The following is a 17051-nucleotide window of genomic DNA, read 5'->3' as shown; positions in this document are numbered from 1 at the left end:
CTTAAGAAGAAGAAGGAAATATAACAACAGCAGCGTGACTGTCTAGGTATCAGCTCTCAGTGACCGTGCCTACTGCGGCATGAGGTCATTAAATAGTTTGACTCTCAGCCGTGCCCCAGACCTCTCCCGGCCCTCATTCTCTCCCCCTTTGCCCCATCCCTTCTCAAAGCCTTTGCCTCTGCTGTTCTCGCTTTCTGGAATCTTCCCTTTCCCTTCTTTGCCGGTTAATGCCGGTTCATCCATCAGATCCCAGCTCCATCATGACTTCTTCATGGAAGACTTTCCTGACCGCCCCGACTAGGTCAAATCTCCTACGACACAATGTACACGTTATCAAAATGCTCTTTTACTACTAGCTGTCATGCTCTGATTGACAACATCTCCCAACTGAACTATCAGTGCCTTCAGAGCATGGAATGAATCTGTTTTGTTCAACAATGTGTTCTCAGTGCCTATGAAATAGAAGGCTCTCAATGGATATATTTAAGTGAATGAACTGACAGAATGTTAGAGCTGCATGGATTTTTAAAAAAATTTAATCCATTCATCTGAGAGACGAGGTCACCTCCCAGGTGTAAGCCGACTGGGAACAGAGCCACCCTGGTCCCAGGCCCCAACAGGAGCCAACATCTCCTGTAACAGCCCCACAGATGGAGCTTCTAGGGTCCCTGCAAGGAGACACCACATTCCGGAAGCCCAAACCCATGGCTTCCTCATCAGGTTATTTAGAGGTCATACAGAGAACTCCCAGGCCAGATTCAATGTACCACGCAGGGGTCAGCTTTCCTATTAGCTCTGTGGCCAGGTGACACCTTGACCTTCCATATTCATCAGGTTTCCAGGGAAAAACAGAAAGTGAATGGAACTGAGTCAGTTTCTGATGTTGAAAGAGAAAGGGTTTTACAACCTTGACTCACACGGGCCTTGCACTACGTGCTTTATAGGCATCACCTCAGTCCTCAGACTGGCCTGGTAAAAGGAACCGTCTTCATAGACAGGATACCACCACATGGAGCCGTTAGTCACTTGCTTGTCTGAGGTGGTGGCACCATAAGGAGTAAAGCAGGGGGCTAGGACCCAGCCAGGCTGGCCTCCTCCACGCCTGGCTTCTCACCACCGTCTACTGCTTTGGAGCACAAGGCCATCCTCTGGGAAGGCCAGAGTTTATGTGTGGGGCGCAAGAGAAGCCAGCAAAGGGGACAAAAGAGTAGTCTGAAAGGACGGGGAAGAGAGTAAGCCTGGGGGAGGGAGGAAAGGAATTTAAGAAAGAGAAAGAAGGCAACAGTCTCAAAGGTACTGGGCAGAGGGGGACGCCTCGTGGAGGAGTCTACTGGCTTCAGTCATGAGCCAGCTTGGTGAGGGAGGGCCCTCCAACCACTCCACCCTGCCCCAGCGCCAAGCATTCTCAGATCTCAGGGAGTCTTACTTTCTTAGGAGGCCTTTCCTGACCTTGTCACACCCCACGCCCCAGACTATCTTCCTCTCGCCGTGACTCTGGACGTTCCCCTTTCTTAGCCCTGATCCACACCCCCTGCAATGGTCTAGTCAATGTCTGTCTCTCACATGAGACTATGTGTCTCCCAAAGCCGAGGATGGTATCTTTCTCATTCATAATCACCCCCGTGGGCCTGGCAAGAGTTCAATAGGTACATATCCACTGTGTGAAGTTTCAGAGAGTGGTGAAGCAAAAGCCAGAGCCATCCAGGGGACACTTGTGACCTTGGGACTGAGGTTTCAGCATGCAGGGGGATGCCAGAGGGCACCAGGCTGATTCAGCAAAGCCTCGGGCACGGTGCCACAGGTTCCGGAGAAATAAACACGCCGCTCCTTTGGCACAGATGCCCCGGTTATTAGCCACGTCTGCCAGGATGGTTTCCAGCCCCTGCCCTGAGGCAGCGTGGGAGCTTCCGAAAAGAGAGAGGTGGAAAATGCATCCTGACCCGAGGCTGGCTGGTTGATTTGCTCCTCTGTGTACTCCAGTGAGTAGAACAGCACGCCAACACCATCCAGAAAGGCTCAAGGGCGCCCAGACAAGAGACGGCGTGCTCCGTCTGCCGGGCTCCTGATGTGACGTGGTTGCCAGTGTCCCCCTGCATGCCACCCGCCCCGTATTTGACAGCACGGGGACAGCAAGACGGACTTGCTTTTCGGTTTCTAAAGGCTTAATGATGCCTCCCGGTAAGGGAGCACACTTAGCACTTCAGGGAAAGGATAATGGGATTAAAATGGCAAGTTCTTCCAAATCTGTTCTGGAGAAAAGAAATAACAAAAAGAAGTAACAAATGAAGCACATCCAAGCCGAAGGGTTTGGGCACTTACGTCCACTCAGACCAAGTCCCTTCTCCAGCGACCCCACCCACCTTCCTTCCCAGCCTGACGGCCCCACCCCTGCCCAAGGCTCCGGATCTCACAGCCAGTAGCTGTCCCCTATAAGCCATGCTCCCTTGCTCACAATCTGTGACTTCCTGCCTGCATCTTAGTGCGTGATTTTTCTACAACGCCACAACTTTTTCCTGATAAAGTCCCACTAATCCTTTAAGACCCAGCTCAGACGGGGCGCCTGGGTGGCTCAGTTGTTAAGCATCTGCCTTCGGCTCAGGTCATGATCTCAGGGTCCTGGGATCGAGCCCCACATCGGGCTCCCTGCTGGGCAGGAAGCCTGCTACTCCCTCTCCCACTCCCCCTGCTTGTGTTCCCTCTCTCGCTGTGCCTCTCTGTCAAATAAATAAATAAAATCTTAAAAAAAAAAAAAAGACCCAGCTCAGAAAAGCCACTTCTGTGAATCTCTGATCACTTGTCCCTCAGAATTTTCTGGGCACTCTACTATAGCCTTTACGTAGTAGTTTCGATGATGAATCATTAACAATAAGGACAGTAGGATCACTGAGTGCTCACTAATGCCAGGCGCTGCTGTACCAGCCTCTCCATACCCATCTGGGAGAAGACGTCTCACTACTCCATCTTACAGACTGGGACACTGAGGCCAAAGGAGATGGAACAGCCAGGAGCACAGGTGGGATGTGGACCTGGGCAGCCTGACAACAGGGCCTGCCTTCTTTCTCCTCCCAGGGTGGCCTGTGCTGGCTGAGTCGTCTCCCCAGCCAGACCATGCAGTTCTGGTCTGACTGCTGGGGTCCCTAGTGCCTGGCACAGCCCCTGCCCAAGTGGGTGCCTGCTAAATGTCTGTTGAGTGAATAAAGATCAAAGAATTGCAATCTCTCTCCAAGGAGCTTAACCCACTTGATAGATTCACATATCTCTCCCCACAAGGTCAGGAGGAAAGCAGTAAAATACTTAAGAGGATCTCGAGTCCTGAAGCGCTCAAGGCTGGCCCCAGCAGAGAGACAGTGGAAGTCTGGGGTGCCTCCCTCTGGAGAGGAGACCAGGCTCTGGCTAACATACTCCTCCCAGTTATTACTGGACAGAACCTCACACCGCATCCCCCAGCCTCAGAGCCCTGCACCGCGCCCCCCTTCTCGCCACTGTCATGTACTGCTACCCTGGAGCCCCCGCTCCTAACTTACTGGCTCCATTTACCTGCCTGACACATTTCTCCTATCTTTGCCCTTCATTCTTTCTCTTGCTCCAAGTTAGGGGCCTTCATCCAGGGGTTGCCTCCCCCACCACTTCCACAGCTGTAGTATTGACAAGGGACCATGAGTCTCATCTTCTAAGGCAAGGGTTCCCAGCCAGGATGATTTCATCTCCCCAGACATCTGGGTGACGTCTGGAAATACTTTGATTGCCACGCTGAGAGAGTGCCATTGGCATGTGGTGGGTGGAAGCCAGGGATGCTGCTAAGCATCCCTACAGTGCACAGGACACCCCCTTCCCCAACAAAGAATTATCCAGCCTCAAAAGTGCAGAGTGGAAAAACCCTGGTCTAGTGAGCTATTTCCCAGTCCTTGGCCATGGATTCTTCACTCAATCATCAAGGACAATCTGTTCTCAAGAGTTTTTATTTTATTTTAATTTCATTTATCTATTTGAGAGAGGGAGAGAGAGCTAGAGCAAGGAGGAGAGCAAGGAGGGAGAGGGAGAAGCAGGCTCCCCACTGAGCAGGGAGCCCGACGTGGGGCTTGATCCCAGGACTCTGGGATCATGACCTGAGCCGAAGGCAGATGCTTAACTGACTGAGCCACCCAGGCACCCCCTGCTCCCAGGAGTTTTTTAAAAAATGCCCAGTGTCCCAGGCAAGACAATAGATGCTCAGATAGGAGACAATCCAAAATGGCAAAGACCACATACCTACCCCATTGGTCAGTGTCAGGGAAAAACACAACTCTGAAGCTACTTATCAACTTCCTGGAGCTCTGGCCAAAAGAAGAAAGGTATTGCTCACATGAGTAAACCGTAACTGCGATGCCAGTCATAGTCACCGAGGAGGAGTGCTTACCATTCCCGGAGCCTGCAGGGGGGCAATCGCTGGCCTACAGCTCAATACAAGCTGGGACACAGGCAGTTGCTAACCTTGGCCAAGACTTCTGCAAACAATGAAATGCAGTATTTTCCACAGTCTTCTCGGGCATCCTAGTATTGGACTAACTTTTCCCAATCCCAAAATATGATGAAAAAAATTTTTTTTAAGATTTACTTATTTATTTTAGAAAGAGAGTAAGATCGAGCACGAGTGGGAGGGGCAGAGGGAGAGGGAGAGAGAATCCCAAGCAGACTCTGCACTCAGCGTGGAGCCTGACATGGGGCTCTAGCTCATGACCCTGAGATCACAACCCGAGCTGAAACCATGAGTCAGATGCTCAACCGACAGTGCCACCCAGGTGCCCCCCAGATTGTTTTGAAAAATTTAAAGATCAATGTTAGGAACATTTTTTTTCTAAAATTAATTTTTTAATGTAAGAAAAATAACAGGCCTACTGTACAGTTGTTCATATTATGATAAAACAAATTGAATATAAGGAATGGTACACCACACAGGGGCTTCTGGAATGCTGAATTTCTTGACCTGGGCAGTAGTCACACAGAGTTTTGCTTTGTAATTACAAATGTACATTAAACTGTACACATATGTTCTATGCACTTTTTTGTATGTGAATGTTATATTTTATAATTTTTTTTAAAGATTTTATTTATTTATTTGACAGACAGAGAGAGACAGCGAGAGAGGGAACACAAGCAGGGGGAGTGGGAGAGGGAAAAGGAGGCTTCCCACTGAGCAGAGAGCCCGATGAGGGGCTCGATCCCAGGACCCCAGGATCATGACCCGAGCCGAAGGCAGATGCCTAATGACTGAGCCACCCAGGCGCCCCTATATTTTATAATTTTTTAAAAGTGATGTCCCATATCCAAACAAAAATGAATTTGCACGAAAGATCTTCAAAGTCATGAAGGTATACTGTTTCCTTTGAGCATTAAAAGGCTATTAAATTTTATACTGATTTTGTGTTTTCTGTTCTTAGTAAAAAAAAAAATGTAATATCTAATTGCTGTTCTCTGAAGGTTTTTTCTAAAAGCTTATGAATCAATTTTTATTACTCTCTATGAGAATTAATCCCCAAGACCATTTTTGCAGTCCACTCTAATAGAAGGATGCTCCTTGGTTTTTGAGATCCTACTGGCATTTAAATAAATACACTAATAATTTTTAATATGAAAAAACTTTGACATGACATATATTTGAAGTCTTCTATATATTCTTTCCTGATACATCTCACTCCCTCCTTCCCCAGAATAACCACTATCCTGAATTTGGTGTTTATCATTCTCACCATGTTTTTATTAACTACGTAAGCCATGCATAAATGAAAAAAAAAGTTATTCCTGCTTAAACATTATATAAATGGAATCATACTCCATGTATTCCATTGAAATATGTTAACTTTGTGTTTTTGAAATTTGGTCCATGTTGATACAAGTCTTTTTAGATCATTTTAAACCACTATGTGATATTTCACCATGTGACTGTACCACAAATTGTTTATCCATATATAAATATGCACCTATTCATGCATATTTAGGTACTTTCCAATTTTTTACAATTTCAACAGGGCTGTAATGAACATTCTAATACACGTCTCCTGTGCACATCCTTCTCTAGGGTAGATACATAATGTGAATTATGGGGTACAGCACCATCCACCATACAATGCAAATCCACTCGCCAAGGAGGTTCTGCCAGTTTCTACTCCTTCCTACAGTGTAGAAGACTTCCAGTGCTCCCCATTCTTGCCAAACTGATAGAGATTTAAAATTTTTGCTGATCTGTTACGTGTGAAATGGCATCTCATGCCTGTTTTAATTTGTATTTCCTCAATTATAAGCGAGGTGGAGCAGTTTTTACACCTATTGGCCATTTGGGCCTGCTTAATTGACCTATTTCTATCCCCCATTAGCTTATATTTTCTTACTGATTTTTAGGACTTCTTTGTGAATTCTGGGTATAAATCCTTCCTTGGACATGTGCATTGCAAACATCTTTCTCCAATTAAAAAAAAAACTCTTTTAACTTGGTTTGTGGCCCCTTCTGCTGTATAAGTTTTAAATTTTATATGGACAAATACATCAATCTTTACTTTTATAGCTTTTTTGGTAATTGTTTTATTTTATTTTATTTTATTATGTTAGTCACCATACAATACATCATTAGTTTTTGACGTGGTTATAGCTTGTTTTTATATCTTGTTAAAGAAATCCTGGTCACATATATTTTCCCATAAATGTGTTTAACTTTTGCTTCTTCACTATTAGGTTTTAATTTACCTGGATTTATCTTTATGCATGCTGTGAGTTCAGGATTCAATTTTATTCATTTCTGTATGGATCCCAATTGTCCTAGTAACATTTACTGAATCCTTTCCCATTGGGTTTCAGTGCTACCCATCACATGTATAGTTTTCCACCGTGTTCAGGTGTTATTTCATCTCTCCATTCTGTTCTACTGGTCTACCACCTAACTATGCACCTAGACTGCAGTGTCTTGATGCTCAGAGTTTTATAATAAATTTTAATGTTCTTAAAATTGTCTGGCCTATTCTCAGCTTTTTTCTATATGAATTTCATAATAGCTTGCCAAATTCCATGAAAAACTACTCAGATTTTGGTTGGAATTGCACTGAATTTACAGATTTACTCAGAAAGAAGTACCATCTCTGTTATCAGGTTTTCTCTTTATGAACATCATCTTTTCCATCTACTTATGTCATCTTTAATGTCTTTTCATGGTATTTATAAATTTTTTCCATAAAGATTTTGGACATGTTTTGTTTTATTTATTCCTAAGTACTTCAGGGATTTTTGGTGGTACTGTGAATTTTTGAATTAGATTTTCTATTGGTTACTAATGGCATACAGGAATGTTATTGATTTTCCATGCTGAGCTCAGAACCACTAATCCTGCTGCAATCAAAAGCACTTGGAGTCTCAAATGCATTACACTAAGTGAAGGAAGCCAAACTCAGGAGTCAACATGCTATATGATTCCATTTATATGCTATTCTGAAAAAGGAAAATGTATGGAGACAAACAAACTAGATCAGTGGTTGTTGGAGCTAAGGGTGGGAGGGACTGACTACAAAAGAGAGTGAAGGAATTTGGGGGAAACGATGGAACTATCCTACATCTTGATTGTCGTGGTGGTTACACACTGTATACACTTATTAAAACTTAGAATTCAAACTCACAGTTAAAAGAAAAATCACATTGAAAGAGTGACTTTTACTAATTATATCTCAATAAATATGGCCTTTTAAAAAAAAGCATTTGGGGGCGCCTGGGTGGCTCAGTTGGTTAAGCAGCTGCCTTCGGCTCAGGTCATGATCCTGGGGTCCTGGGATCGAGCCCCACATCCGGCTCCCTGCTCAGCGGAGAGCCTGCTTCTCCCTCTCCCTCTGCCTGCCATTCTGCCTACTTGTGCTCTCTATCTCTCTGTCAAATAAAGAAAATCTTTAAAAAAAAAAAAAAAATTAAAAAAAAAAAAGCATTTGGAGGAATTCACACACATTAAGTGTATGTGTGTGTGTCTCCAAAAGTGGATAAAGCCAACCTGGGCATCAGCCTCCAAGCTCTGAGACAACTTCCTCATGGCTGAGGGTCCACATGTAATGAAACAAGGACTCGCAAAAACCATAATGCACCTCCAGGGCCTGTTAATACTCTAGCCCTGAAAGATGTAACATGGGCCTGGGTTCCAAATACAACTGAGCAAGCCTGATCTTTACCATGCCACTGCAGGGAACATCCTCGCTCACAGTGGTTATCCAGAAGCTTACCTGGGCAGAGTTGCTCAGGCTGGGTGCACAGCTTAAGCTTCCCATGGCACAGAAAACCACCTGCGCTTTGGTTGCCATGGGTCCCAACCCTTGGGACTCTGCTTCTGCTTACCCACTGTGACCTTCTAAGAGGATAGAGGAGAAAATATGAAAATAGCAGAACTACCCCATTATGCATTTTGGCTTCTTGGCAGTTACATTAAGACGTATAAGCTACCATTTACTTATTGAATGTTCATTATATGCCAAGATCTGTGCAAACTTCATTATAAGCATTATCACTTTTAACCTTCGTATAACCTTATGAGACAAGTATTACTGTTTTCCTTGTATTGCAGATGAGGAAACTAGAGTTTAGTGAAACTGAATAACTGAGTTTAACATTAGTCAGGGGAGGAGGCCAGACTCAAATCCAGGTCTTTCTGACTCTACTGTTCGTGATTTGCTGTTTATTGACTTGACTGCAATGCATGGCTCAGAGCCTGCAGTGATCCCTGAATGGATGGATGGATGGATGGACTGATGAGGACCAGAGAGAGAGAGAGAACATTGCCTGCTTTCTTGCCTAAGAGAATTTGACTCTGGCCCTGTATTATATATTTATTGACACAATATAACTACAAGTTCCAAGTACATACACTTTTCACACAAACAAGGCTCTCTCTTTCAACTCAAGCTGATCTGCACAGAACAAAAATAAGCCACATCGTTCTCTCCCTGACATGTGATTCTGCTGACCTCTCTCTGTAGTCTTTCTTTCCCGCGGTGCCCCTCACCCCTACTCCTGTCCAGATCTGGAACAAATGACACGTACAAAACTCCTCCTGGGGTTATGCCCCTCACAAACATTTCATTTGCTTATTTGCTTGTTTGACACACACCACAATTCTCTGGGATAAGCAGTGAACATGAAGACAACGAAACAATGACAAACTGAAGTTTAAAGTGCTCCAGGGTCTGCAGAAGGCCCTCCCCATCCAACAAGATTCAAACCCAGGCCTCCTGCCTCCAAGTCCACAAACATTTTCCAGCCCACACTGCCTCCCTTAGCACAAAGAGGGGGGTTTACTGCTTATTTAGAGTTGTTTGTAATCGGTGTGATAGAAACCCCAATTTAAATTGGATTACAGAATTACTCCCAAACCCAGTTTAGAAAAGCACAAAATGGAACACTCTGCAAATTTTCAATTCATGCTGTTAAGCTTTAAACTCTGTAATCCAACCCACTCAAATCCTGCTCAAGTATCAGTCTGAATATTTTTTTTAAGTCTAAATTGTAGAGATTTCCATTCTTAAGAAATCTAGAGGCTGAGCTTTGGCATCAGACCTAAGATTGAATCCAGTTCCATCACTGACCACCTGCGGGACTGAGGGCACATTTCTTAATGACTCTGAGCCAGTTTCCCTGAGTGTAAAGATCAAAATACCCATTTTCAATAGCCACTATGCAGATTAAATGAGACTGTAGGTAAAGATTTCACGTGCCAGAGACACCACAGATGAATGACAAATATTAATTCCCTTTCTTTCTATAGAAATAGTAACTTCAAATGCCAATTCTTAACCGCAAGATATTTGTTGTTCGATATTAAATATTTGTTGAGTACCCAGTATGTGCCCTGGGTCCTCTGGTAGGGAAGGCAGCCAGCACACAGGTAATTATACAAATAACCGATTGATAACAATCATTGTGTTGAGTGTTGCTGAGTATGTTTTGAAGGAGACGACAGATTTCTTCACAATGACCACCCTGTGGCCACTCATCTCCCAGCTCATGCCCCTTCCCCCACCCTGGGTCTGAGAGCCAGAGCCCTGACATTCAGCCAGGGGGTCCCCCGGTAAAGGGTTATGGTTTTCTCCTCCTGTGAATTTCATCTGAATCCCCCTACAAGGAATATATTTGGTGAGAGGAGGACTGATGAGATCCAGGAATTAGTGGGAGGGACTCTTTGAGCTGGACTTGCGGGGTTGGTACCTGTGGGGGTTTCCTGGGGACTTGTCTGCTCAGCTCGTGCCCTTCCTGGCTCCCCAGCAGGTGCTGGTGTCATCCTGCCAGCCCACTTGGGAGGTCTGCACAATGTGCATGTGCCTGTCTGGGGAAGGATATCATAGGGCTCTAAGGAAGGAGAGGGGAACAAATCTTTAGTGATGCCCACCAGGCAGTGTACCGGGCACTGATCCCCACAGCAATCAGGTGAAGTGCGACCATTATTCCCTTTTTACACAGGAGGGACCTGAGACTTAAGGAGGTTTCACTCATTCATTCAACAGATGTCTATTCAGTACATTCTGTGCCAACTTCTGAGTCCAACACAAGGTCACAGAGCTGCTAAGTGGGTGAGCTGGATTCAAAGTCCACCTGGCTTCAAACCCCTTGCTCTTTCCCATACAATAAAATACCTCGAGAAGGTCGGAGATTTTTATCCTCAGGATGATCACAAAATGATTGGGGTGCCAAGGTATATCAGAACAAGACAGGCAGTAGGGCAAAGCTGTGTATATACTAAGTATCAAAGGAAAAGCCTGTGATGATGGGCCCAAGTGCCTCCTCCATTAGACTAAGAGCTCTCTAAGGGCAAGGACTGGGCTTTCTCCGTCTAAGCATCTCCAGTGTTGGGCACAGGGCAGGTAATGCACACAACAACATAGACAAAATTCACATGCACTAGCCTAAGTGAAAGAAGCCAGACTCAAAAGGCTACATGCTGCATGATTCCATTTACATGGCACTCTGAAAAAGACGAAACTGTAAAGACAGAAGACAGGTGAGTTGCCAGAGGCTGGGGTGGGAGAAGACTACAAGAGGCCCTGGGGAATATTTTGGGGGAGATGGAACTGTTCTATATTTATATTGTGACAGTGGCTACATGACTATATGCATTTTTCAAAGCTCATAGAACTACACAATAAAAATGGTGAATTTTACTGTATGTAAATTATACTCTAATTTTTTAAAGTTTATTTATGTAAGCAATCTCTACACCCAATGTGGGGCTCCAACTCATGACCCCGAGATCAAGAGCTTAATGCTCCACCGATTGAGCCAGCCAGATGTCCCTTCTAATTTTTAAAATGGGGGGAAAAAAGAAGGGAGGGGGGATAATGAATACAAGCAGAAGTGGATTTATAATGAAGCTAATCAGGTTAAAGCTTCAGGCCTCCTCAACTGCATGGGCCCCGGGAGGAATCCTAGCAATGTGGTCATCACATTTTTTTTAAAGATTTTATTTATTTGTGAGAAAGAGAGAGAGAGAGAGAGCACACAAGCAGGGGGAGCGGCAGGCAGAGGGAGAAGCAGGCTCCCCACTGAGCAAGGAGCCCGATGGGGGACTCGATCCCAGGACCCCAGGATCATGACCTGAGCCGAAGGCAGAATCTTAACCAACTGAGCCACCCAGGCATCCCCGTGTTCATCAAATTTTTTATGCCTTTTTCTGAAAAAACTCCTGCTCTCCACTGTAAAAGCTTCAGGCCCGCTCTCCACTGTAAAAGCTTCAGGCCCCATGAAACTAGACCCATCCTTGTAACAAGTGCAAGAAACGATCAAGAGAGGAAGAATGGCAGGCTCCAAGGCGTTGGACTCAAGTGGAACCCTACAGAAAGGAAAGAGTTGGTTCTAGCTGACAGAGGTAGAAAAGACAACCCACAGAGAGGAACCAGCACGGACCAAAGTGCACAGGCTTTCCAGGGTTTCCAGAGATGACACAAGCACCAGGAATTTGGTGGTCCTACACCACAGGTCCACTACCCCAAACCCATGTGTCACGGTGTGATCTCCTCAGCCACACCAAGCCATTCTAGGCAAGTAGGAAAGCTGTGACCTAATGTGATGTGAAAATTCTAGATGCTGGTAAGCTGGTGTTACAAGCATTTATCATTCTTCTGGCTCCCTGAATAATAATGACCCCCACCGCCTTGTGTAGTGAGGTTTTCACCTTAACATACCTGAAGCTGAAAATGGTTAATGCTCACTTTTCCAGCTTCCCTTGCAGTAAGGATGTGGGCCTGTGGCAGATACACCTGCTCAGGTATGAACCAAGTCCTTCCAACTCTCTCGATCAGCTATACTGAGGCTGCATTCCTCAGGCTTACAATTCCATGATACCAAGTGAACACAGACTGCCAAAAGAGGCCGGTCCTGTATGTCAAGTTACTGAGTTTTTGATGGTTAAAATAAGCCAAGTTAACAGAGTAGAATGTAGCTAAGATTGAAAATGGTTCTGTCTCTAAGAGGTATTTGCACACCCATGTTCATAGCAGCATTATTCACAAGAGCCAAGAGATGCAAACAAAACAAAATGTGATTTTATGTGTGATAAAATGTGTGAGGTAAATAAATATAAATATAAGTATTAATATTAACATAAATATGATGGAATATTATTCAGCCTCAAAAATAAAGGAAATCCTGATACATACTACAACATGGATGAACTTTAAGGACATCATGCTAAGCGAAATAAGCCAGACACAAAAGAGACAAATATTGTATGATTTCATTTATATGAGTAGACTCCCTCTGATAAATCTACTACTTATATAGATACTACTCTAGATAGGTCAAATTCATAGAATCAGAAACTAAAATGGTAGTTGCCGGGGGTTGGGGGGGTGGCAGAGAAGAAATAGGGAGTTGTTGTTTAACAGGTACAGAGCTTTAATTCTTAATTTTGCAAGATGAAAAAGTTCTGGAGACTGGTTGCACAATAATGCAAATATACTTAACACCACTGAACTGTACACTTAAAAGTGGTTAAGATGGTAAATTTTGTTATGTTTTTTTACCACAGATAAAATAAAATAAAATAAATGTATGATGTTTATGAACCAAAAAAATCTTGACATGAATATTTGTTAAAATCATCCATATTTGAAAATTTAAAAGAACAGAATTTACTTTGTATAAGCCATTAGTTCATTTAATCCACAAGTGGTTCATCCTAACAAATTCTAACAAAAATTCTAACAAATTTAGAAAAAATGGAATATATAGCCTTTCAAGTTACGTCTGTTCTGTTTCATGGTACAATGCTATTTATTTAATTCACTGAAATTGTCAAACAATTTCAAAATAAAAAAATGTACCAATTTTAGAAGGCACTGTCATCTCAATTCATTAGAGGATATTATGACATAAAATGAGCGAACATTAACAAGCAATGCAAATACATTTTCTAAATGGTCTGGTCGTGGAGAAAGAAAGAAAATGCTGTGCATTATGTTCTACCCAGAAGTTACACCACTAAATAGGTTCCTGCTGTTGATATTTTAAATACTTATTTTTTTATACCTTGATTTGTTCCAGAAAGGATCTGAGGAGGCTGGTTCATAAGAAATTATGATTCCAGGCCACTGGGCTTGTCCGCAGAAAGGTCTGGGGCAGGTACTACAGTCAGTGACGTCATCCCACCTGAAGGGGAGGGAGGGGCAGGAGGACTTGTCTACACTCGACTCCTACGCCCACGGAAGAACAAAGATGGTCTGGCTCATGCCCAGAATGCCTCCCTGATTAGACCAAAACAGCCCGAGAGAGGAAAGCAAGCTAGAAAACAGCCCAAGTTTCCTTCGGGGAGAGAAATTTAAGTTTTGAGAGGAGGGTCTCCAGCACATGTCTTAATTATGAGGGAGTTACGTTAATTATGAGGGACAGGTAGTGAACAAACACAGCTGATGGTTGCTAGAGAAAGGTCCCCGCGGATGTTCTCCTGCAGCGCCTCCAGGGCTGGCCAGCCTGCACCCCGCACAGGGAGCGCCCGCCCTGCCGACGATGCAAGCAGGTCCTCCGAGATGGCCAGCGAGTGTGGACCCCCGGCTGTGCTGACTGCACAGCTCCCAGGGCTCTGGCCACCAGCAGGGGCAGTCCAGCCCTGAGGGAGGGAGGTGAGGCCCCGGTCTGAGTAATAACTGTTTTCCATGCTTGTAAAGGTAATCTTTGGTACTGCTCTACAAGGTATGATGGAATACCACTTAATAGTTCAGAAGTTGGAATAGAAGTTTGCTTTGTTTAGAAAATAGAGATATGCCTCCTAACCACATAATGAGTACTACTGGTTTTTTGGGGTTTTTTTGTTTTTTTTTTTTTAAGTAAGATCCACCATGAGGTGGATCCACCTCATCCACTTTTTAAGTAAGATCCACCCAACATGAGGCCTGAACTGATGACGCTGAGCTCAAGAGTTGCATGATCCAGCCAGCCAGGCGCCCCAAAAACTACTCTTGAATGATGGTGCCATTTGTTTCTGTAGATCCAGAAAGAATGGATAAAACCAGGTCACTGAGAAGGAGAGAAGCATTCCCAGATTGAAAGAGTTGGCTTTGAGGCTGGAGAGAGAAGAAATGTTGTTTGCTTCAGAATGAAAACAATATGCGTTCTTTCCATTTGTGGGCCCCCAATCATAGGGCAGGCCTGCGGGAGCGGTTAGTGAGGGAAATCCTGTAATCCAGGGGGCCAACACCGAGGAGGAAAGCTTCACAGAAGAAACAAGTTAACATCACATCATAACCATAAGTGTCGTACTGAATGCTTGCCGCGTGCTGGCCATGGGTTTAGGCACTGTACAAAAACTCCGTGAAGTAGGCATGATTACAGTCTCCCCCGCGCAGACTGGAAATAAGGATCAGAGAAGTTAAATAATAATTGGGGTAAGGTCACACAGCAAGTCTGTGACAGGGCTGGAACTTGAGTGTGAGATTTTAAAGCTTTGGTGCTAAAATCACTGAGGTCCCCGCCTTTTTGATGCCACAAAATCAAAAAAATATTTAGGTCACACATTACTTGTATCACATTATTTGTGGGCTTTGCTGAGGAAATCTTTTTAAGTTATCACAAGGACTGTTAATTAAAAATGAGATCGTCCAAAGCAGAGGTCCACATACCAAGGCTCATGCCAACCATAACATAACTTGGTTCCTGCTGCAAGCAAACAAGGGTGAGGGACCGCGTCAGGGACAGCCACTTCTCCCTCAGGATGTCCCATGGGAGTATGTGCCACAAGCCTGTCGGACACGCAGCCCCAGTACCCACTCCGGGCTGTGCGCTGTGCTCCACTTGATCTTCCATATGCATAATGCCCAGTGCCTTTCCCTGACCATAGAGCTGGTCAGCACCTGTGAAGGGGGGTTGTGGCCTGGCTGCAAATTTGCCTGCACCCTAAGCTGCTTGCAAAGCAGGAACAACCTCAGAGGCTCAGGGCCCTCGGCCCTGGGAGTTATTTAACTAGCCCTGGGGTGGTGCTGGGTCAAGTCCCTAGGCCTGTAAGACCCAAGAATGCCCTGTAGCTGGAAGACCAAGGACAGCCACTGCCCACAAGACAGATTCTCCCTGGGGGTTGGTGTGGGGAAAAGAACACTGACATTTCAACACAGATATTTTTTGGAGGTTGTGGGGCGGGGACCCACTGTCTCAGGAGAATCATCAAAGTATCCTACTCCCCAGTCCATTGCTTGGTTCTGTGTGTGGCATCAGGGTAATGCCTCTTCCCAAAAGGTTCTGGGGGATCTCAGAGGCCACCAGTCTTGGTCCCTTCCAAAATAAAGAGAGAAAACAATTCGCAAGTCCACCCCACTCCCTTTCCCAAGGGAGACCCAAGAAGGCTTTACCATAAATGGTAGAGATGGCCAGAACCTCAGCACTTCCAGGCTATTACCTCCCACCCCCACCCCAGCTGGTCTGTCAAGAAATGCCTGGGCTGAGGCATCCCTGGAGATACCCCTGAGGGGTATGACTAAGTAACTGGCAGTCTCTGACATCTGAGCATAGAGTAGCTCTCCAGCTCCTTGGCCAGGGCAGCAGGTAGAGAAGGCAAGTTGTTTCTTAGGGTGGGTTGGTTGGTTGGTTAGTTGGTTGGTTTGGGGAGCTGTGGAACTCAAGGAACAGGAGGGTTTTGGAGCATACAGCATGGGTAAAGGGGCCTGGCCTCAGGAAGATCCATATCCACTAGGCCTCAGGATGACACCTCTGGGTCCCTGTGCACTGAAGGGAGGAAATGGCATAGGAGAAGGGCTCCCAGCTACAGGTCAGGAACCCTGGTTCTAGGTTCAGCTCTGATCCCACCTGGTAGGGTGATCTTGAGCCATCACAACTCCCCACCCCTGTCTCCCAGACCTGGGGCTCCTCATTCTTTCATTCAGAAAACGCTGACCTACTGGTACACATTGTACTAACCTAGTACAGTAGATGTCCCGACCTGTTCTATTGCTGGCGAGTCAGCAGTGAACAGATGGGGAGAGCATGCTGTGGCGTTCTGGGGCACCCCTTCCCCCGGCTCAGGCATTCTTTCATCCCATGACTGCAGTGTCACCCAGGTCCAGGCCCTGGTCTCTGCTTGGCTGCCTGCACAGTCCAGACGCCACTGATCATGAACTGTCCTTCCCACCCTAACTCTGCATCCTGAGATAGTCTGAGCATGTTAGCACACACCCAAATATCATGGTGATAAGCCAAAAACCAAAGCTGCTACGAGGCCATCAGGACAGACCTGGACAGTCACCTCTCACTATGGTATATTCCTGGAAATTGCGGCAAGAAGTAGTGTGGTCAAAGGGGATCTTTTTTTTTTTCCTGTATCCCTTTGTCACCAGCAGATGGGAATCAATGGTCAGCAAGGCAGAGTGCTAACAGAGCTTTCCTTCAGATGGGAGGAAAACAAAGAATGGATGGACTGGGATGGAAGACAGGAAAATAGAGGTGTGCAGACGAGCAAACAAGGAAGTAAAGTGGGGGTGACAAGAACTGACACCATTCTTGACGGAGCAATTCCACCACTCAAAAACCTTCTATGGCTCCTTGCTGCCCTCTGGAAAACATCCAAACTGCTCACCTTGGAA

The 17051-nt window shown here is 45.3% G+C and overlaps 1 protein-coding gene across 2 annotated transcripts in view; it reads right to left on the bottom strand.

Moving 5' to 3' along the window:
- Positions 1-17051, bottom strand: part of REEP1 (receptor accessory protein 1) — a 103337-nt gene that overhangs the window by 54746 nt on the left and 31540 nt on the right. The gene's annotated exons all lie outside the window — the stretch shown is intronic.

The sequence above is a fragment of the Phoca vitulina genome, unplaced genomic scaffold, assembly GCF_004348235.1.
Source record: "Phoca vitulina isolate PV1807 unplaced genomic scaffold, GSC_HSeal_1.0 scaffold12, whole genome shotgun sequence".
Lineage (NCBI taxonomy): Eukaryota > Metazoa > Chordata > Mammalia > Carnivora > Phocidae > Phoca > Phoca vitulina.
Note: the sequence above shows the minus strand (reverse complement) of the source record. Positions and strands in the feature narration are given on the sequence as shown.